The 23,584-nt window shown below is 45.3% G+C and overlaps 1 protein-coding gene across 8 annotated transcripts in view; it reads left to right on the top strand.

Moving 5' to 3' along the window:
• Nucleotides 1-23,584, top strand: part of sli (slit guidance ligand) — a 659,016-nt gene that overhangs the window by 464,839 nt on the left and 170,593 nt on the right. The gene's annotated exons all lie outside the window — the stretch shown is intronic.

Raw genomic sequence — 23,584 nt, 5'->3', positions numbered from 1 at the left:
TCAGCAGCATACAGTCACTAGCAGCTCTCAGCAGCATACAGTCACTAGCAGCTCTCAGCAGCATACAGTCACTAGCAGCTCTCAGCAACATGCAGTCACTAGCAGCTCTCAGCAGCATACAGTCACTAGCAGCTCTCAGCAGCATACAGTCACTAGCAGCTCTCAGCAGCATACAGTCACTAGCAGCTCTCAGCAGCATACAGTAACTAGCAGCTCTCAGCAGCATACAGTCACTAGCAGCTCTCAGCAACATGCAGTCACTAGCAGCTCTCAGCAACATGCAGTCACTAGCAGCTCTCAGCAGCATACAGTCACTAGCAGCTCTCAGCAGCATACAGTCACTAGCAGCTCTCAGCAACATGCAGTCACTAGCAGCTCTCAGCAGCATACAGTCACTAGCAGCTCTCAACAGCATACAGTCACTAGCAGCTCTCAGCAGCATACAGTCACTAGCAGCTCTCAGCAGCATACAGTCACTAGCAGCTCTCAGCAGCATACAGTCACTAGCAGTTCTCAGCAGCATACAGTCACTAGCAGCTCTCAGCAGCATACAGTCACTAGCAGCTCTCAGCAGCATACAGTCACTAGCAGCTCTCAGCAGCATACAGTCACTAGCAGCTCTCAACAGCATACAGTCACTAGCAGCTCTCAGCAACATGCAGTCACTAGCAGCTCTCAGCAGCCTCACACCCCTCCTTAACCCTGGAGGCTGGTCAAGGACTGGGTCGCGGGGGTGTTGACCCCTGGAACACCTTCCAGGTAGACCCCAGGTAGACATCTCTGAGAAAATATCAAGGCTCTGTGATTTATCGTTTAGTGGCAGACTTATTCAGTATATTCTCTGGGGTGTACTGACACTTTATTCACGTTTAGAAACAACAATAATAATAATCTTTATTTCTACGAGTACGTGATGTCAGGATTGGGATAATGTTGTCATGAGTGGGATAATGTTGTCATGAGTGGGATAATGTTGTCATGAGTGGGATAATGTTGTCATGAGTGGGATAATGTTGTCATGAGTGGGATAATGTTGTCATGAGTGGGATAATGTTGTCATGAGTGGGATAATGTTGTCATGAGTGGGGTAATGTTGTCAGGAGTGGGGTAATGTTGTAAGGAGTGGGGTAATGTTGTCATGAGTGGGGTAATGTTGTCATGAGTGGGGTAATGTCATGAGTGGGGTAATGTCAGGAGTGGGGTAATGTTGTCAGGAGTGGGATAATGTCAGAAGTGGGGTAATGTCATGAGCGGGGTAATGTTGTCAGGAGTGGGGTAATGTAAGGAGTGGGGTAATGTTGTCATGAGTGGGATAATGTTGTCATGAGTGGGGTAATGTCATGAGTGGGGTAATGTCAGGAGTGGGGTAATGTTGTCATGAGTGGGGTAATGTAAGGAGTGGGGTAATGTTGTCATGAGTGGGGTAATGTCAGGAGTCGGGTAATGTCAGGAGTGGGGTAATGTTGTCATGAGTGGTGTAATGTAAGGAGTGGGGTAATGTCATGAGTGGGATAATGTTGTCATGAGTGGGGTAATGTTGTCATGAGTGGGGTAATGTCAGGAGTGGGGTAATGTTGTCATGAGTGGGGTAATGTCAGGAGTGGGATAATGTTGTCATGAGTGGGATAATGTTGTCATGAGTGGGATAATGTTGTCATGAGTGGGATAATGTTGTCATGAGTGGGGTAATGTTGTCAGAAGTGGGATAATGTTGTCATGAGTGGGGTAATGTTGTCAGAAGTGGGATAATGTTGTCATGAGTGGGGTAATGTTGTCAGAAGTGGGATAATGTTGTCATGAGTGGGGTAATGTTGTCAGGAGTGGGATAATGTTGTCATGAGTGGGATAATGTTGTCATGAGTGGGATAATGTTGTCATGAGTGGGGTAATGTTGTCAGGAGTGGGGTAATGTTGTCAGGAGTGGGGTAATGTTGTAAGGAGTGGGGTAATGTTGTAAGGAGTGGGGTAATGTTGTCATGAGTGGGGTAATGTCAGAAGTGGGATAATGTTGTCATGAGTGGGGTAATGTTGTCAGGAGTGGGGTAATGTTGTCAGGAGTGGGGTAATGTTGTCATGAGTGGGGTAATGTTGTCAGGAGTGGGGTAATGTTGTCAGGAGTGGGGTAATGTTGTCATGAGTGGGGTAATGTTGTCATGAGTGGGGTAATGTCATGAGTGGGGTAATGTCATGAGTGGGGTAATGTTGTCATGAGTGGGATAATGTTGTCATGAGTGGGGTAATGTTGTCAGGAGTGGGGTAATGTCAGGAGTGGGGTAATGTTGTCATGAGTGGGGTAATGTTGTCAGGAGTGGGGTAATCTTGTCATGAGTGGGGTAATGTCATGAGTGGGGTAATGTTGTCAAGAGTGGGATAATGTTGTCATGAGTGGGGTAATGTTGTCAGGAGTGGGGTAATGTTGTCATGAGTGGGATAATGTTGTCAGGAGTGGGATAATGTTGTCAGGAGTAGGGTAATGTTGTCAGGAGTTTGGTAATGTTGTCAGGAGCTTGGTAATGTTGTCAGGAGTGGGATAATGTTGTCAGGAGTGGGATAATGTTGTCAGGAGTAGGGTAATGTTGTCAGGAGTTTGGTAATGTCAGGAGTGGGGTAATGTCAGGAGTAGGGTAATGTTGTCAGGAGTTTGGTAATGTTGTCAGGAGTTTGGTAATGTTGTCGGGAGTTTGGTAATGTTGTCAGGAGTTTGGTAATGTTGTCAGGAGTTTGGTAATGTTGTCAGGAGTTTGGTAATGTTGTCAGGAGTAGGGTAATGTTGTCAGGAGTTTTGTAATGTTGTCAGGAGTTTGGTAATGTTGTCAGGAGTTTGGTAATGTTGTCAGGAGTAGGGTAATGTTGTCAGGAGTTTTGTAATGTTGTCAGGAGTTTGGTAATGTTGTCAGGAGTAGGGTAATGTTGTCAGGAGTTTGGTAATGTTGTCAGGAGTTTGGTAATGTTGTCAGGAGTGGGATAATGTCAGGATTGGTATAATGTCAGGAGTGGAATAATTTAGTCATTAGTGGGGTAATGTTGTCAGGAGTTTAGTAATGTTGTCAGGAGTGGGATAATGTCAGGAGTGGGATAATGTTGTCAGGAGTGGGATAATGTTGTCAGGAGTGGGGTAATGCTGACTGGAGTGGGGTACATCTATTCTGAAATTCTGCTGACCCTCTGAACTGCAACATTCCATTAACTCCTTGAGAGTGCAGGCACTGTACTTCCACCTCCAGGACTCAAGTCCGGCTAACCGGTTTCCCTGAATCCCGTCATAAACATTACCTTGCTCACACTCCAACAGCACATCAAATCACAAATTAAACATCCGCTGACTTTCTGGAGATAAATGTTCACTCTTTTTGAGAGTATAGGATAACATGGAGGTTGTATGTCAGTGGTTATACATTAGTTCGAGTGAGAGGGAAAAAGTGAGTGGGATGGTGAGAGGGAAGTGGGAGTGAATGGTAGGTAAGGTGTGCGAGTCACCTTAACCACTGTGACCTTGAAACACCTTCATGTGTTAACATTTGGAAGGTGAAGGTCAGTGCTTGTCCCTTACCTGGTAGGTGTGTGTGTGTGTACTCACCTATTTGTGGTCGCAGGCGTCGAGTCACAGCTCCTGGCCCCGCCTCTTCGCTAGTGTGTGTATGTGTCCTCACTGGTGATCACCAACATGGTGATAATATGTTTGGTAAGCTTCTCCAGGCCTCCTAGACAGTTATCTTTGTGGAGAAGCTGGAGAACAAGGAGTAACTGGAGAACAAGGAGTAACTGGAGAACAAGGAGTAACTGGAGAACAAGATGATGAACTCTAGAACAAGGAGACTAACTGGAGAACAAGATGATGAACTCTAGAACAAGGAGACTAACTGGAGAATAAGGAGACTAACTGGAGAACAAGATGATGAACTCTAGAACAAGGAGACTAACTGGAGAATAAGGAGACTAACTGGAGAACAAGATGATGAACTCTAGAACAAGGAGACTAACTGGAGAACAAGATGATGAACTCTAGAACAAGGAGACTAACTGGAGAATAAGGAGACTAACTGGAGAACAAGATGATGAACTCTAGAACAAGGAGACTAACTGGAGAACAAGATGATGAACTCTAGAACAAGGAGACTAACTGGAGAATAAGGAGACTAACTGGAGAACAAGATGATGAACTCTAGAACAAGGAGACTAACTGGAGAACAAGATGATGAACTCTAGAACAAGGAGACTAACTGGAGAATAAGGAGACTAACTGGAGAACAAGATGATGAACTCTAGAACAAGGAGACTAACTGGAGAACAAGATGATGAACTCTAGAACAAGGAGACTAACTGGAGAATAAGGAGACTAACTGGAGAACAAGATGATGAACTCTAGAACAAGGAGACTAACTGGAGAACAAGATGATGAACTCTAGAACAAGGAGACTAACTGGAGAAGAAGATGATGAACTCTAGAACAAGGAGACTAACTGGAGAACAAGATGATGAACTCTAGAACAAGGAGACTAACTGGAGAACAAGATAATGAACTCTAGAACAAGGAGACTAACTGGAGAACAAGATGATGAACTCTAGAACAAGGAGACTAACTGGAGAACAAGATGATGAACTCTAGAACAAGGAGACTAACTGGAGAACAAGGAGACTAACTGGAGAACAAGGAGACTAACTGCAGAACAAGGAGACTAACTGACCAAAACACAGTCTGTGTTGACAAGAACACACAAACACACACATACACAAGGATATATACACTGGGAGGTATATACATCTCAGTGTATATACACTGGGAGGTATATACATCTCAGTGTATATACACTGGCAGTTTAATGAGTGTTTCAGGTGTTTAAAGTATTCTTGACAGGTGTTGAGCAGGTGACATGCAGCCTTAATGTGTGGCAGATAGGCTTTAAACTCTCGTTAATCAACCATTATCTGCCTCTTCCCTCTACTCTTCTTCTTCCACTTCCTTACTTCTCGTCGTTACTACGTCCTCTGCTTAACCTTTCTACATTCTCCTTTTTTCTCATTTTTATAATTTCTTCCGTTTCTTTCTCTCTTAAAAATTCTTTCATTCCTTCCCTGTTAGCTTCCTTCCTTCCTTCCTTCCTTCCTTCCTTCCTTCCTTCCTTCCCACCCACCCCAACACGTAGCATCATCACCACCAGAAGTGTAGAATAACACCCAGGTACCTAGTTACTACTAGGTGAACATGGGCAGCAAGTGTAAACTAACACCCAGGTACCTAGTTACTACTAGGTAAACATGGGCAGCAAGTGTAAACTAACACCCAGGTACCTAGTTACTACTAGGTGAACATGGGCAGCAAGTGTAAACTAACACCCAGGTACCTAGTTACTACTAGGTAAACATGGGCAGCAAGTGTAAACTAACACCCAGGTACCTAGTTACTACTAGGTGAACATGGGCAGCAAGTGTAAACTAACACCCAGGTACCTAGTTACTACTAGGTGAACATGGGCAGCAAGTGTAAACTAACACCCATGTACCTAGTTACTACTAGGTGAACATGGGCAGCAAGTGTAAACTAACACCCAGGTACCTAGTTACTACTAGGTGAACATGGGCAGCAAGTGTAAACTAACACCCAGGTACCTAGTTACTACTAGGTGAACATAGGCAGCAAGTGTAAACTAACACCCAGGTACCTAGTTACTACTAGGTGAACATGGGCAGCAAGTGTAAACTAACACCCAGGTACCTAGTTACTACTAGGTTAACATGGGCAGCAAGTGTAAACTAACACCCAGGTACCTAGTTACTACTAGGTGAACATGGGCAGCAAGTGTAAACTAACACCCAGGTACCTAGTTACTACTAGGTGAACATGGGCAGCAAGTGTAAACTAACACCCAGGTACCTAGTTACTACTAGGTGAACATGGGCAGCAAGTGTAAACTAACACCCAGGTACCTAGTTACTACTAGGTGAATATGGCCAGCGGGTGTAGACTAATTCTCAGGTACCTAATTACTGCTAGGGTGTAAGAAGGGGACAGCTGGTGTAAGGAGACAGCGGATGTAAAGAGGCAGCTGGTGTAAGGAGACAGTTGGTGTAAGGAGATAGCTAGTGTAAGGAGACAGCTGGTGTAGAGATAGCTGGTGTAAGGAGATAGCTAGTGTAAGGAGACAGTTGGTGTAAGGAGATAGCTAGCGTAAGGAGACAGTTGGTGTAAGGAGACAGCTGGTGTAAGGAGATAGCTAGTGTAAGGAGACAGCTGGTGTAAAGAGACAGCTGGTGTAAGGAGATAGCTAGTGTAAGGAGACAGCTGGTGTGAGGAGATAGCTAGTGTAAAGAGACAGCTGGTGTAAGGAGATAGCTAGCGTAAGGAGACAGTTGGCGTAAGGAGACAGCTGGTGTAAAGAGACAGCTGGTGTAAGGAGATAGCTAGTGTAAGGAGGCAGCCGGTGTAAAGAGACAGCTGGTGTAAGGAGATAGCTAGTGTAAGGAGACAGCTGGTGTAAAGAGACAGCTGGTGTGAGGAGACAGCTGGTGTAAAGAGACAGCTGGTGTAAGATAGCTAGTGTAAGGAGACAGCTGGTGTAAAGAGACAGCTGGTGTAAGATAGCTAGTGTAAGGAGACAGCTGGTGTAAAGAGACAGCTGGTGTGAGGAGACAGCTGGTGTAAAGAGACAGCTGGTGTAAGATAGCTAGTGTAAGGAGACAGCTGGTGTAAAGAGACAGCTGGTGTAAAGAGACAGCTGATGTGAGGAGACAGCTGGTGTAAAGAGACAGCTGGTGTAAGATAGCTAGTGTAAGGAGACAGCTGGTGTAAAGAGACAGCTGGTGTGAGGAGACAGCTGGTGTAAAGAGACAGCTGGTGTAAGGAGATAGCTAGTGTAAGGAGACAGCTGGTATAAGGAGATAGCTAGTGTAAAGAGACATGCCATACTACCCCTCCCCTGCCGTCAGTTGAACACAGGACCTTTCTTTTGTGACCCTAGCGGTGCAGCAGCGAGGTAGGGAAGACAGCGGCGGTACATGATACATAGTGGCGGTGGTGGAGACAGTGTCGGCAGTGTGTGTGTAGGACACACGCCACAATAGGAGGCAGGAACTAGTGTGTGTATGTCGGTACCTGTGTGTTGTTACTGATGGTGTCTCACCCTCCTTCCCATTCCTCTCCCTTCCCTCTCCCTCCCTCCCATCCCTCTCCCTTCCTTCTCCCTCCACATCTCCATCACTCCACCCCTCCATTTCCCTCCCTCCCTCTCTGCCTTCTGCCCCTGCACACCTAGCAGTAAAAATAGGTACCTGTGAGTACCTGTGGTCAGCTAAGCTACTGTAGGTAGGTAGTGTGTGAAGGATGCCAGCACTGTGCTTCCAGGGGTCAACGCCCCCCATAATAATAATTTAAAACAATACTAACATTTCGTTGCATTCAATTTGCATGTTGTACCTTCTGCCTTTCATTTAATTATTTAGCAACACTGTGTACATCTGCAACACTGTGTACATCTGCAACACTGTGTACATCTGCAAAACTGTGTACATCTGCAACACTGTGTACATCTGCAACACTGTGTACATCTGCAACACTGTGTACATCTGCAACACTGTGTACATCTACAACACTGTGTACATCTGCAACACTGCAAGAATCTAATTTTCTGAGACAGTGGGAACAGTAGCTGTGTTCCCTCGTTATGTGTTGTGACACAGCATGTGTCACGTACATGGTAGTTATGACACAGCATGTGTCACATGGTAGTTATGACACAGCATGTGTCACGTACATGGTAGTTATGACACAGCATGTGTCACGTACATGGTAGTTATGACACAGCATGTGTCACATGGTAGTTATGACACAGCATGTGTCACGTACATGGTAGTTATGACACAGCATGTGTCACATGGTAGTTATGACACAGCATGTGTCACATGGTAGTTATGACACAGCATGTGTCACGTACATGGTAGTTCCCTACTAATGGTAACTCCAGCTCTGCCGCAGGAAAGCCTTTGAAGGTGTCGTAGCTGTGGTGTCAGTATCTGCGAGATTCAACCTTCAGTAACAGTGGTGATGCCTCGTAGTTCTGGCTGCTCTAGGTACTCTCAGATGCTTGAATCTGCAGTCGAATTGACAATACCTTCCTGGAGGTTGTTAGGTGTTGGGGGGTTGTTAGGTATCAGAGGTGTCTGAACAAACCCAGGTGACCATCACCTTATTGTCGTGGATGCAGATGAACCGTGGAACAAAGCATTTGGAACAATTCCAAAGGGGCAATCAGCCGTAAACTCACCGTTGAACCTCTGAATGTTCAAGTGTTGTATTGTGTGTAGAAGACAAGCAAGTGTTGTAGTGAGTGTACGTAGAGGACAGACAAGTACAGCAAGGTGTGTACGTGGAGAACAAACAAGTACAGCAAGGTGTGTACGTGGAGAACAAACAAGTACAGCAAGGTGTGTACGTGGAAGACAAGTTACTGTAATGGGAGTTGACATCATCATAGTTAAAAAAATATTTGAGTCAAAAACTTGATAATCTTCAGGGAACCTGTTGCCTGAAGGATATTTCCAGGGGTCAGCTCCCCCGCTGCCCGGTCCCAGACCAGGCCGCCTGGTGGATCACGGTGTGATCAGCTAGGCTGTTACTGCTGACAGCTAGAAGTGTGTTGGCAGCTTCCCTTATGTATGAAGGAAGGCTGTTGAAAACCGTTGGGTTCCTTGCACCTGTTAACAGTCATTGGCTGACCAACGGTCTTACCAACAGTTCACCTATCGATTGTTAGCACACTCAGCTCACACACTGAGGTCCGTGGTTCGATCCCCGGTACGGGTGGAAACATTAGGACGTATTTCCTAAGACACCTGCTGTCCATGTTCACCTGGCACAAAAATAGGTACCTGGGTGTTCGTGGACTGGTGTGGGTCGCATCCTGGGGGACAAAATTGAACTAATTTACCAGAAATGCTCTACATAACAAGCGACTTTCTATATAGTAATATGTAATTGATGTCAGCTATGGTCTGTATACCTTGTACATGTACTTGTAGATATAAAGATTATTATTATTAGTAGTATTAGTATTAGTATTGTGATACAGACATCACAAAGTATTTCAGATTTGGAATTAGTTCCTGTAGGATTTTCCAGGTGTAAAGTATGATGTATCTTCTTGTACAATAATGGTATACAATACCGACAAGATGAAGACTGAGACACATGTACAACATCTGGGTATCTTTATTGTAGACGTTTCGCCATCCAGTACAGATTCTAGGACATAATTTAAAGACAGTAGAACTATATACAAAAGATGAGATAATCAGTTCCTCAGCCTTGAAGTTGGTGTGAACATCACCGTAGTCGTGGAGGTTCTGGAGCAGAAGCTGGGAGACTGGCGCTTATATACTAGCGTCAGGTGGACTGGTATATAAGCGCCAGTCTCCCAGCTTCTGCTCCAGGACCTCCACGACTACGGTGATCTTCACACCAACTTCAAGGCTGAGGAACTGATTATCTCATCTTTTGTACATAGTTCTACTGTCTTCAAATTATGTCCTAGAATCCATTATTTTAAATATGTACAATACCGACAAATATTGTATGATTGAGACCCTTGTTAGACTGACCACCTCAGACTTCAAGACTGAGGGACTGACCACCTCAGACTTCAAGACTGAGGGACTGACCACCTCAGACTTCAAGACTGAGGGACTGACCACCTCAGACTTCAAGACTGAGGGACTGACCACCTTAAACTTCAAGACTGAGGGACTGACCACCTTAAACTTCAAGACTGAGGGACTGACCACCTCAGACTTCAAGACTGAGGGACTGACCACCTCAGACTTCAAGACTGAGGGACTGACCACCTCAGACTTCAAGACTGAGGGACTGACCACCTCAGACTTCAAGACTGAGGGACTGACCACCTCAGACTTCAAGACTGAGGGACTGACTGACTGAGGACTGACACCTCAGACTTCAAGACTGAACTGACCACCTCAAACTTCAAGACTGAGGGACTGACAAGACTGACCACCTTAAACTTCAAGACTGAGGGACTGACCACCTCAGACTTCAAGACTGAGGGACTGACCACCTTAAACTTCAAGACTGAGGGACTGACCACCTTAAACTTCAAGACTGAGGGACTGACCACCTTAAACTTCAAGACTGAGGGACTGACCACCTTAAACTTCAAGACTGAGGGACTGACCACCTTAAACTTCAAGACTGAGGGACTGACAACCTCAAACTTCAAGACTGAGGGTCTGACAACCTCAAACTTCAAGACTGAGGGACTGACAACCTCAGACTTCAAGACTGAGGGACTGACCACCTCAAACTTCAAGACTGAGGGACTGACCACCTTAAACTTCAAGACTGAGGGACTGACCACCTTAAACTTCAAGACTGAGGGACTGACCACCTCAAACTTCAAGACTGAGGGACTGACAACCTCAGACTTCAAGACTGAGGGACTGACCACCTCAAACTTGCTTCTCCACTACCAATGGTATCTCTAGTATTTAAATCGGCTCAGTATTTCGACTGACGAAGTCTGCCTGTCAGTTTTTCAGCTGACTTCAAAAAATTACCGTGTAAGCCATGTGTCGGAGCGAGCCGCGGGAGCCATGATGCAGGAACCAACAACAGCACTTGATAAATTTGACGCATTTGCAACACTAGAGTATCAGTCCAATACAAAGAAAAATGGCAACGATTAGGAGTTTGAGGTAATCAGTCCCTGAGCCTGGAGTCGATGTAATCAGTCCATCATTCTTATCAAGATTGATGACTGATTACCAATTATCTCTGTATTGGACTGACGAAGTCACTGTGTGGCGAAACGTTTCCGCAGTAAAGATACGCAAGTGTAGCACATGTGGTGTTGCACATGTGGTGTTGCACATGTGGTGTTGCACATGTGGTGTTGCACATGTGGTGTTGCACATGTGGTGTTGCACATGTGGTGTTGCAGATGTGGTGTAGCACATGTGGTGTTGCACATGTGTTGCACATGTGGTGTTGCACATGTGGTGTAGCACATGTGGTGTTGCACATGTGGTGTTGCACATGTGGTGTAGCACATGTGGTGTTGCACATGTGGTGTTGCACATGTGGTGTTGCACATGTGGTGTAGCACATGTGGTGTTGCACATGTGGTGTAGCACATGTGTTGCACATGTGGTGTAGCACATGTGGTGTTGCACATGTGGTGTAGCACATGTGGTGTTGCACATGTGGTGTAGCACATGTGGTGTTGCACATGTGGTGTAGCACATGTGGTGTTGCACATGTGGTGTTGCACATGTGGTGTTGCACATGTGGTGTTGCACATGTGGTGTTGCACATGTGGTGTAGCACATGTGGTGTTGCACATGTGGTGTTGCACATGTGGTGTTGCACATGTGGTGTTGCACATGTGGTGTTGCAGATGTGGTGTAGCACATGTGGTGTTGCACATGTGGTGTTGCAGATGTGGTGTAGCACATGTGGTGTTGCACATGTGGTGTTGCACATGTGGTGTTGCAGATGTGGTGTTGCACATGTGGTGTTGCAGATGTGGTGTAGCACATGTGGTGTTGCACATGTGGTGTTGCACATGTGGTGTTGCACATGTGGTGTTGCACATGTGGTGTTGCACATGTGGTGTTGCAGATGTGGTGTAGCACATGTGGTGTTGCACATGTGGTGTAGCACATGTGGTGTTGCAGATGTGGTGTAGCACATGTGGTGTTGCACATGTGGTGTAGCACATGTGGTGTTGCACATGTGGTGTTGCACATGTGGTGTTGCACATGTGGTGTTGCACATGTGGTGTTGCACATGTGGTGTTGCACATGTGTTGCACATGTGGTGTTGCAGATGTGGTGTTGCACATGTGGTGTTGCACATGTGGTGTTGCACATGTGGTGTAGCACATGTGGTGTTGCACATGTGGTGTAGCACATGTGGTGTAGCACATGTGGTGTTGCACATGTGGTGTTGCACATGTGGTGTTGCACATGTGGTGTAGCACATGTGGTGTAGCACATGTGGTGTTGCACATGTGGTGTTACACATGTGGTGTTACACATGTGGTGTAGCACATGTGGTGTTACACATGTGGTGTTACACATGTGGTGTTGCACATGTGGTGTTGCACATGTGGTGTTACACATGTGGTGTTACACATGTGGTGTTACACATGTGGTGTTACACATGTGGTGTTGCACATGTGGTGTTACACATGTGGTGTTACACATGTGGTGTTACACATGTGGTGTTACACATGTGGTGTTACACATGTGGTGTTACACATGTGGTGTTACACATGTGGTGTTACACATGTGGTGTTGCACATGTGGTGTTGCACATGTGGTGTTACACATGTGGTGTTGCACATGTGGTGTTACACATGTGGTGTTGCACATGTGGTGTTGCACATGTGGTGTTACACATGTGGTGTTACACATGTGGTGTTGCACATGTGGTGTTGCACATGTGGTGTTACACATGTGGTGTTACACATGTGGTGTTGCACATGTGGTGTTGCACATGTGGTGTTGCACATGTGGTGTTACACATGTGGTGTTACACATGTGGTGTTGCACATGTGGTGTTGCACATGTGGTGTTGCACATGTGGTGTTACACATGTGGTGTTACACATGTGGTGTTGCACATGTGGTGTTGCACATGTGGTGTTGCACATGTGGTGTTACACATGTGGTGTTACACATGTGGTGTTGCACATGTGGTGTTACACATGTGGTGTTACACATGTGGTGTTGCACATGTGGTGTTACACATGTGGTGTTGCACATGTGGTGTTACACATGTATTTAACACTTCGTCAGTTCTCTGAAACATTTATCCACACGTAAGCACTTGACACACACAGTCTCCCTTGTTATACACTGTGTTACGTCCTGTGGGAGTGAGACCATCAGTTCCCAGTCATTAATAATCTGAGTGATCAGTTCTGCTTCGAACAGACTTGTCATTTATCCTCACGCACTCACATATATGTTTACATAGGATGTTCAGGAAAGGTCATACTTGAGTTTGATGTTACAACCTTGAAGACAGACAAGTTTAACCTTGTGTAATTTAAATGGTGACAAGCTACATGTGTCCTTGTTTATGAAGGAGTGTGATCTGGGGCATGACAGCGGGGGCGCTGGCCCCCTTCCTTCTGCTTCCCTTCGGGTAGTTTTCTTAACGATGTAATCCTAGGTTATAGAAGTCTAAGTATATTGTTTTAGTTTGGTTACCAAGCAAATATGACTTGCTACAAGTGTCAGGAAGTGTTAGACTAGGTTCCTACTCGTTAACATACCTTCCTAGCAGGGTAGGTTAGCAAGTATGGCTTAAACGAGGCTTGTTAGGAGACGTCAGGTTGGCAGACAACAATCATCCAATGGATTACTACCTCCCTGTCCCATGAATTTAACATGGAAGCCGGCTGAATGTTTCCCACTCTGTTAGAATCCCTCGGTTTTCTCTTCCTCCCTCAAGAAACACGTAAGATGGCGTGCAAATCTTACCATTCACTGTGGGTGTCCTCGGAGCTTAAATTCTGGTGATATTGCCTTTCAGATTTGGGGGGTTTGGGGAGGATGATTCCCAGCATCACTAGGAGATAAGGACGCACGGTTCGATCTTACTGTACGTGTTGAGTTAGAAAGCAGGTGTGTGGGGGGGGTAGAAGGCAGCAGCATCGGGCAGGTATAGTGTGGGGGGGTGGAAGGCAGCAACAGCGGGCAGGTGTAGTGTGGGGGGGTGGAAGGCAGCAGCAGTGGGCAGGTGTAGTGGGGGGGGGGGTAGAAGGCACAACCACCGGGCAGGTGTATTGGGGGGGGTAGAAGGCAGCAGCAGCGGGCAGGTGTAGTGTGGGGGGGGTAGAAGGCAGCAGCAGCGGGCAGGTGTAGTGTGGGGGGGTGGAAGGCAGCAGCATCGGGCAGGTGTAGTGTGGGGGGGTGGAAGGCAGCAGCAGCGGGCAGGTGTAGTGGGGGGGGTAGAAGGCAGCAGCAGCGGGCAGGTGTAGTGGGGGGGGGTAGAAGGCAGCAGCAGCGGGCAGGTGTAGTCCTGACTGATAAATCATCTTCGCTGCTCAGTGAGAGTTATGTCTGCCTGTATTACTGAGTTAAGGTAGGTGAGTGTGTGTGGTGGACCCTTGGTGGGGCTTTGGTGGACCCTTGGTGGACCCTTGGTGGGGCTTTGGTGGACCTTTGGTGGACCCTTGGTGGACCCTTGGTGGGGCTTTGGTGGACCCTTGGTGGACCCTTAGTGGGGCTTTGGTGGACCCTTGGTGGGGCTTTGGTGGACCCTTGGTGGGGCTTTGGTGGACCCTTGGTGGACCCTTGGTGGACCCTTGGTGGACCCTTGGTGGGGCTTTGGTGGACCCTTGGTGGACCCTTGGTGGGGCTTTGGTGGACCCTTGGTGGAGCTTTGGTGGACCCTTGGTGGGGCTTTGGTGGACCCTTGGTGGAGCTTTGGTGGAGGCTTGGTGGGGCTTTGGTGGACCCTTGGTGGACCTTTGGTGGACCCTTGGTGGGGCTTTGGTGGACCCTTGGTGGAGCCTTGGTGGACCCTTGGTGGGGCTTTGGTGGACCCTTGGTGGACCCTTGGTGGGGCTTTGGTGGACCCTTGGTGGAGCTTTGGTGGACCCTTGGTGGACCCTTGGTGGGGCTTTGGTGGACCCTTGGTGGAGCTTTGGTGGACCCTTGGTGGAGCCTTGGTGGAGCCTTTGTGGGGCTTTGGTGGAGCCTTGGTGGACCCTTGGTGGGGCTTGGGTGGAGCCTTGGTGGAACCTTGGTGGAACCTTGGTGGAACCTTGGTGGAACCATGGTGGAGCTTTGGTAGAGCCTTGGTGGAGCCTTAGTAGAGCCTTGGTAGAGCTTTGGTAGAGCCTTGGTGGAGCCGTGGTGGAACCTTGGTGGAACCTTGGTGGAACCTTGGTGGACTCTTGGTAGAGCTCTGCCTGCCCAAGCAACAGCAACAACGGGTAAACCTGCCATGTTTGGTGCTGGCCAGATGCCCCGGAGGTATCGTGACCCGTCGTGGGGCAGCGACTGCCTGCTCGACCCACTAATTGACCCACCACGCCACCAGCCCCCTCACACACGCCTACCACGCCACCTGCACCCTCACACACACGCCCACCACGCCACCTGCCCCCTCACACAAACGCCCACCACGCCACCTGCACCCTCACACACGCCCACCACGCCACCTGCCCCCTCACACACGCCCACCACGCCACCAGCCCCCTCACACACACGTTCCAGACATGGAGTTGAACTCTTCTCCAGGCTGAGGGACTGACCACCTCAAATACATTTTCTCCAAGGTTGATAGACTGATTACATCATCTTCATTTCACTACCACACCTGCTGCTTCTGTATCTGACTGAAGAATCCTACTGTGTAGGCGAAATGTTTTAACAATAAAGATCCCCAACTGCTGTACGTCTTAATCTTCAACTTGTCAGTATTTTATACCATTATCAACATGGTGCAACTTATACAGACCATAGCTGACATCAGTGACACACTACTATATAGAAAGCCCCTTGTTATGCAGGTCATTTCTGGAAGACAAGAGGCACCTCGGTAATTCCTCTAATACTATATGACTCTCCGCCTCCTCTCAGTTTCTGGCGTGGCCCACGCGGGTTTGGCGCTTTCAGTGGAGTTGTCAGTGTGCAGATTAGTGTTAGATTAGATTAGGTTAGGTAAATTTTGGTTAGTTTACGTAGTTAGGTTCAGTTAGCCTATAAAACTGGCATTTAGCCATAACTACAAAAAGAGCTCCCAAGACATCTGGTGACACAGTGTATATACACAGTGATGTGTATGTTTGCGTGTGTGTGTGTGTAAATAACGTCAAGTGTGTGTGTATGAATGTATGGTGTGGTTAGTGTGTAGCTGGTGTTATGTATGGTGTGGTTAGTGTAGCTGGTGTTATGTATGGTGTGGTTTGTGTAGCTGGTGTTATGTATGGTGTGGTTAGTGTAGCTGGTGTTATGTATGGTGTTGGAGTGTGTAGCTGGTGTTATGTATGGTGTGGTTAGTGTGTAGCTGGTGTTATGTATGGTGTGGTTAGTGTGTAGCTGGTGTTATGTATGGTGTTGTTAGTGTGTAGCTGGTGTTATGTATGGTGTGGTTTGTGTAGCTGGTGTTATGTATGGTGTGGTTAGTGTAGCTGGTGTTATGTATGTTGTTGTTAGTGTGTAGCTGGTGTTATGTATGGTGTGGTTAGTGTGTAGCTGGTGTTATGTATGGTGTTGTTAGTGTGCAGCTGGTGTTATGTATGGTGTGGTTAGTGTGTAGCTGGTGTTATGTATTGTGTTGTTAGTGTGTAGCTGGTGTTATGTATGGTGTGGTTAGTGTGTAGCTGGTGTTATGTATGGTGTTGTTAGTGTGTAGCTGGTGTTATGTATGGTGTGGTTAGTGTGTAGCTGGTGTTATGTATTGTGTTGTTAGTGTGTAGCTGGTGTTATGTATGGTGTTGTTAGTGTGTAGCTGGTGTTATGTATGGTGTGGTTAGTGTAGCTGGTGTTATGTATGGTGTTGTTAGTGTGTAGCTGGTGTTATGTATGGTGTGGTTAGTGTAGCTGGTGTTATGTATGGTGTGGTTAGTGTAGCTGGTGTTATGTATGTTGTTGTTAGTGTGTAGCTGGTGTTATGTATGGTGTGGTTAGTGTAGCTGGTGTTATGTATGTTGTTGTTAGTGTGTAGCTGGTGTTATGTATGGTGTGGTTAGTGTAGCTGGTGTTATGTATGTTGTTGTTAGTGTGTAGCTGGTGTTATGTATGGTGTGGTTAGTGTAGCTGGTGTTATGTATGTTGTTGTTAGTGTGTAGCTGGTGTTATGTATGGTGTGGTTAGTGTAGCTGGTGTTATGTATGTTGTTGTTAGTGTGTAGCTGGTGTTATGTATGGTGTGGTTAGTGTGTAGCTGGTGTTATGTATGGTGTGGTTAGTGTGTAGCTGGTGTTATGTATGGTGTGGTTAGTGTGTAGCACTAATCTCGTTCATACCTCTCCTCCCTCTACAGATGTTCCTGGTGTCTACTCTATTTCTTGCTCCTCCTGTCCTCTTCAATACTTTGGAGAAACTGGTCGATCTCTTTCTGACAGACTTAGGGAGCACAAAAATAGTGTTAGGCTTGCCGACACTAACAATGCTCTTTTCTGTCACGTCAGAGATCATAGCCATCCTATTGACTGGTCTTCTGCTAAAACTGTCTTCCCTACTTCCAACTCTAACAGTCGCCGTCTAGTTGAATCCTCTCTAATACACAACTTTCCTTGTATGAATCTTAGTCCTGGCTTCGTCTCTGTAGATGCCTTCCTCTCCCACTACATTGTAAAATGCTCCAAACTTCACAACACCCGTGACTTAACCTGAATCCTTATTTTTTCTTCTTCTCCCTTTTCCCCTTTCCTCTTTCCTTTTTTTGTCTTTCTTTCTTCTGTCGCGTGTTTCTGTTCCTTCATTATTTGTTTCATCACTTCCCCTTCCCCCCACCTCTGTGCACTTGCTCTCCCTCTGTGGGCACCTAGCTCCCTTGTGGGCACCTAGCTCCCTTGTGGGCACCTAGCTCCCTTGTGGGCACCTAGCTCCCTTGTGGGCACCTAGCTCCTTTGCAGTGCTCCCCTTTCTTTGTATTTGACTGGCTCCTCCTCCTTAATTCTCCACTACTACCACTACCACTACCACTACTACCACTACCACCACCACTACTACTACCACCACCACTACTACTACTACCACCACTACTACTACCACCACCACTACCTTTTCCTGCCTATGTATAGCCGTCCTGCTCCACTTCTGGTTAGTGTGACTTTGTAAATGGTCCAAGTCGGACCGAAACGTCGTCGTAAGCGCCTCTCTTCTATGTGCGGGTTATTTGTGTATGGTGTGGTTAGTGTGTAGCTGGTGTTATGTATGGTGTGGTTAGTGTGTAGCTGGTGTTATGTATGGTGTGGTTAGTGTGTAGCTGGTGTTATGTATGGTGTGGTTAGTGTGTAGCTGGTGTTATGTATGGTGTAGTTAGTGTGTAGCTGGTGTTATGTATGGTGTAGTTAGTGTGTAGCTGGTGTTATGTATGGTGTGGTTAGTGTGTAGCTGGTGTTATGTATGGTGTAGTTAGTGTAGCTGGTGTTATGTATGGTGTGGTCAGGGGGTGACTGGTGTTATGTATGGTGTGGTCAGGGGGTGACTGGTGTTAGTCATATATGGTATGGTCAGGGGGTGACTGGTGTTAGTCACTGGCATAGGACAGGAGGGGTATTAGTCAGGATAATTGTGGTGTTAGCAGACATTAAAGACAGGCACAAATCTTGTCCTCTCTCTTGGCAGAGGTGTGAGCTAGGTCATATAACGGGAGATGCTCGTCCACAGCCTCCCTCCTCTCACAGGGAAGGACAAGCTTCAGGACCCTTGATGAAGGATAGTTGGAGTCCTACAGGAGGGATGAGGGAGTGCCACCACTACCCTCATAGAGTAAACCTTGGATTGTATACCTTATACCTTTGCTGAGTTCAGAGAAATCTTTGTACTCCCGGAGCCCGACCATGGGCCTGGCTCCTTTGGTGCTCAGCTTTTTCCCAAAGTTTCCCAAGAATTTGATTCAATACCTTGGGTACTGAATAGGATAATGGTATACAATACCGACAGGTTAATAAGTAAGACACATGTGCAACAGTTAGGTATCTTTATTCCGAAACGTTTCGCCTACACAGCAGGCTTCTTCAGTCGAGTACAGAAGAATTAGCAGAGATGTGAAGACGATGTAATCAGTCCATCACCGGTTAAGACGTAGTATTGAGGTGGTCAGTCCCTCCAAATTTATATTTACTGCTGAAGGATACCCAAAGGGATGTTTTGGGGGGTCAGCGCCCCGGCAGCCCGGTCCCTGATCTGGCCTTCCATTGGATCAAGTGGATCAAGGTCTGATCAGCCTTACCAGGTGATAGGCCTATGAGAGCGAGGGAAGGTCAGAGGGGCAGGCCTACGAGAGGCCAACCAGACTGCCTATCTGGAAAACTATCAGTAACTAAATCTGCTTTAAGGGTCTACTGCTTACACTGTCTACTGCTTATACTGTCTACCGCTTACACTGTCTACTGCTTATGCTGTCTACTGCTTACACTGTCTACTGCTTATACTGTCTACTGCTTATACTGTCTACTGCTTATACTGTCTACTGCTTATACTGTCTACTGCTTACACTGTCTACTGCTTATGCTGTCTACTGCTTATACTGTCTACTGCTTATACTGTCTACTGCTTATACTGTCTACTGCTTACACTGTCTACTGCTTATACTGTCTACCGCTTACACTGTCTACTGCTTATACTGTCTACTGCTTATGCTGTCTACTGCTTATACTGTCTACTGCTTATACTGTCTACTGCTTATACTGTCTACCGCTTACACTGTCTACTGCTTATACTGTCTACTGCTTATGCTGTCTACTGCTTATACTGTCTACTGCTTATACTGTCTACTGCTTACACTGTCTACTGCTTACACTGTCTACTGCTTATGCTGTCTACTGCTTATACTGTCTACTGCTTATACTGTCTACTGCTTACACTGTCTACTGCTTATACTGTCTACTGCTTATGCTGTCTACTGCTTATGCTGTATACTGCTTACACTGTCTACTGCTTATACTGTCTAATGCTTATACTGTCTAATGCTTATACTGTCTACTGCTTATACTGTCTACTGCTTATACTGTCTACTGCTTATGCTGTCTACTGCTTATGCTGTCTACTGCTTACACTGTCTACTGCTTATACTGTCTACTGCTTATACTGTCTACTGCTTATACTGTCTACTGCTTATGCTGTCTACTGCTTACACTGTCTACTGCTTATGCTGTCTACTGCTTATACTGTCTACTGCTTATACTGTCTACTGCTTATACTATCTACTGCTTACACTGTCTACTGCTTATACTGTCTACTGCTTATACTGTCTACTGCTTATACTGTCTACTGCTTATGCTGTCTACTGCTTACACTGTCTACTGCTTATGCTGTCTACTGCTTACACTGTCTACTGCTTATGCTGTCTACTGCTTATGCTGTCTACTGCTTATGCTGTCTACTGCTTATACTGCCTACTGCTTACACTGTCTACTGCTTACACTGTCTACTGCTTATGCTGTCTACTGCTTACACTGTCTACTGCTTATGCTGTCTACTGCTTATACTGTCTACTGCTTACACTGTTTACTGCTTACACTGTCTACTGCTTATGCTGTCTACTGCTTACACTGTCTACTGCTTATGCTGTCTACTGCTTACACTGTCTACTGCTTATGCTGTCTACTGCTTACACTGTCTACTGCTTATACTGTCTACTGCTTATACTGTCTACTGCTTACACTGTCTACTGCTTATACTGTCTACTGCTTATGCTGTCTACTGCTTATGCTGTCTACTGCTTACACTGTCTACTGCTTATGCTGTCTACTGCTTATGCTGTCTACTGCTTACACTGTCTACTGCTTATGCTGTCTACTGCTTATACTGTCTACTGCTTATGCTGTCTACTGCTTATACTGTCTACTGCTTATACTGTCTACTGCTTATACTGTCTACTGCTTATGCTGTCTACTGCTTATACTGTCTACTGCTTATACTGTCTACTGCTTATGCTGTCTACTGCTTATACTGTCTACTGCTTACACTGTCTACTGCTTACACTGTCTACTGCTTATGCTGTCTACTGCTTATGCTGTCTACTGCTTACACTGTCTACTGCTTACACTGTCTACTGCTTATACTGTCTACTGCTTACACTGTCTACTGCTTATACTGTCTACTGCTTACACTGTCTACTGCTTATACTGTCTACTGCTTATACTGTCTACTGCTTACACTGTCTACTGCTTATACTGTCTACTGCTTACACTGTCTACTGCTTATACTGTCTACTGCTTACACTGTCTACTGCTTATACTGTCTACTGCTTATACTGTCTACTGCTTACACTGTCTACTACTTACACTGTCTACTGCTTATACTGTCTACTGCTTACACTGTCTACTGCTTATACTGTCTACTGCTTACACTGTCTACTGCTTACACTGTCTACTGCTTACACTGTCTACTGCTTATGCTGTCTACTGCTTACACTGTCTACTGCTTATACTGTCTACTGCTTACACTGTCTACTGCTTATACTGTCTACTGCTTACACTGTCTACTGCTTATACTGTCTACCGCTTACACTGTCTACTGCTTATACTGTCTACTGCTTATGCTGTCTACTGCTTATACTGTCTACTGCTTATACTGTCTACTGTTTACACTGTCTACTGCTTACACTGTCTACTGCTTACACTGTCTACTGCTTATACTGTCTACTGCTTACACTGTCTACTGCTTATACTGTCTACGGCTTATACTGTCTACTGCTTATGCTGTCTACTGCTTATACTGTCTACTGCTTACGCTGTCTACTGCTTACACTGTCTACTGCTTACACTGTCTACTGCTTATACTGTCTACTGCTTACACTGTCTACTGCTTATGCTGTCTACTGCTTATACTGTCTACTGCTTATACTGTCTACTGCTTATACTGTCTACTGCTTATGCTGTCTACTGCTTACACTGTCTACTGCTTACACTGTCTACTGCTTACACTGTCTACTGCTTATACTGTCTACTGCTTATACTGTCTAATGCTTATACTGTCTACTGCTTATACTGTCTACTGCTTATACTGTCTACTGCTTACACTGTCTACTGCTTATGCTGTCTACTGCTTACACTGTCTACTGCTTATACTGTCTACTGCTTATACTGTCTAATGCTTACACTGTCTACTGCTTATACTGTCTACCGCTTACACTGTCTACTGCTTATACTGTCTACTGCTTACACTGTCTACTGCTTACACTGTCTACTGCTTATACTGTCTACTGCTTATGCTGTCTACTGCTTATACTGTCTACTGCTTATGCTGTCTACTGCTTATACTGTCTACTGCTTATGCTGTCTACTGCTTATGCTGTCTACTGCTTATACTGTCTACTGCTTATACTGTCTACTGCTTATGCTGTCTACTGCTTATGCTGTCTACTGTTTATACTGTCTACTGCTTATGCTGTCTACTGCTTATACTGTCTACTGCTTACACTGTCTACTGCTTATGCTGTCTACTGCTTATACTGTCTAATGCTTATACTGTCTACTGCTTATACTGTCTACTGCTTATGCTGTCTACTGCTTATACTGTCTAATGCTTATACTGTCTACTGCTTATACTGTCTACTGCTTATGCTGTCTACTGCTTATACTGTCTACTGCTTATACTGTCTACTGCTTATACTGTCTACTGCTTATGCTGTCTACTGCTTACACTGTCTACTGCTTACACTGTCTACTGCTTACACTGTCTACTGCTTATACTGTCTACTGCTTACACTGTCTACTGCTCATGCTGTCTACTGCTTATACTGTCTACTGCTTACACTGTCTACTGCTTACACTGTCTACTGCTTATACTGTCTACTGCTTACACTGTCTACTGCTTTAACTGTCAACTTTTACACTGTCTACTGCTTACACGGTTTACTGCGTACAGTGTTTCCTGCTTACAGCGTATCGAGAATTTTGTACTTGCCTTGTTATGTTCGCATGGGTCGAAGCATAGCTCCTGGCCCCGTCCATTATCATTGAGTGGTTATGTCTGAAGGTCTTAATGTAGGTTTATACTGTGAAGATTTTTCTTGAATTATCTTATGAGTTTATTAAATATAATGATACAGTTATAATGATACAGTTATAATGATACAGTTATAATGATGTTGAAGCAGGTGAATGATACAGTTATAATGATGCAGTTATAATGATGTTGAAGCAGGTGAATGATACAGTTATAATGATACAGTTATAATGATGTTGAAGCAGGTGAATGATACAGTTATAATGATACAGTTATAATGATGTTGAAGCAGGTGAATGATACAGTTATAATGATGCAGTTATAATGATGTTGAAGCAGGTGAATGATACAGTTATAATGATACAGTTATAATGATGTTGAAGCAGGTGAATGATACAGTTATAATGATGCAGTTATAATGATACAGTTATAATGATGTTGAAGCAGGTGAATGATACAGTCATAATGATACAGTTATAATGATACAGTTATAATGATGTTGAAGCAGGTGAATGATACAGTTATAATGATACAGTTATAATGATACAGTTATAATGATGTTGAAGCAGGTGAATGATACAGTTATAATGATACAGTTATAATGATGTTGAAGCAGGTGAATGATACAGTTATAATGATACAGTTATAATGATGTTGAAGCAGGTGAATGATACAGTTATAATGATACAGTTATAATGATGTTGAAGCAGGTGTATGATACAGTTATGATGATACAGTTATAATGATACAGTTATAATGATACAGTTATAATGATGTTGAAGCAGGTGTATGATACAGTTATAATGATACAGTTATAATGATACAGTTATAATGATACAGTTATAATGATACAGTTATAATGATGTTGAAGCAGGTGAATGATACAGTTATAATGATACAGTTATAATGATGTTGAAGCAGGTGTATGATACAGTT

This window comes from Cherax quadricarinatus, chromosome 83 (genome assembly GCF_038502225.1).
Source record: "Cherax quadricarinatus isolate ZL_2023a chromosome 83, ASM3850222v1, whole genome shotgun sequence".
Lineage (NCBI taxonomy): Eukaryota > Metazoa > Arthropoda > Malacostraca > Decapoda > Parastacidae > Cherax > Cherax quadricarinatus.
This window is presented reverse-complemented; position numbering and strand designations above follow the sequence as displayed.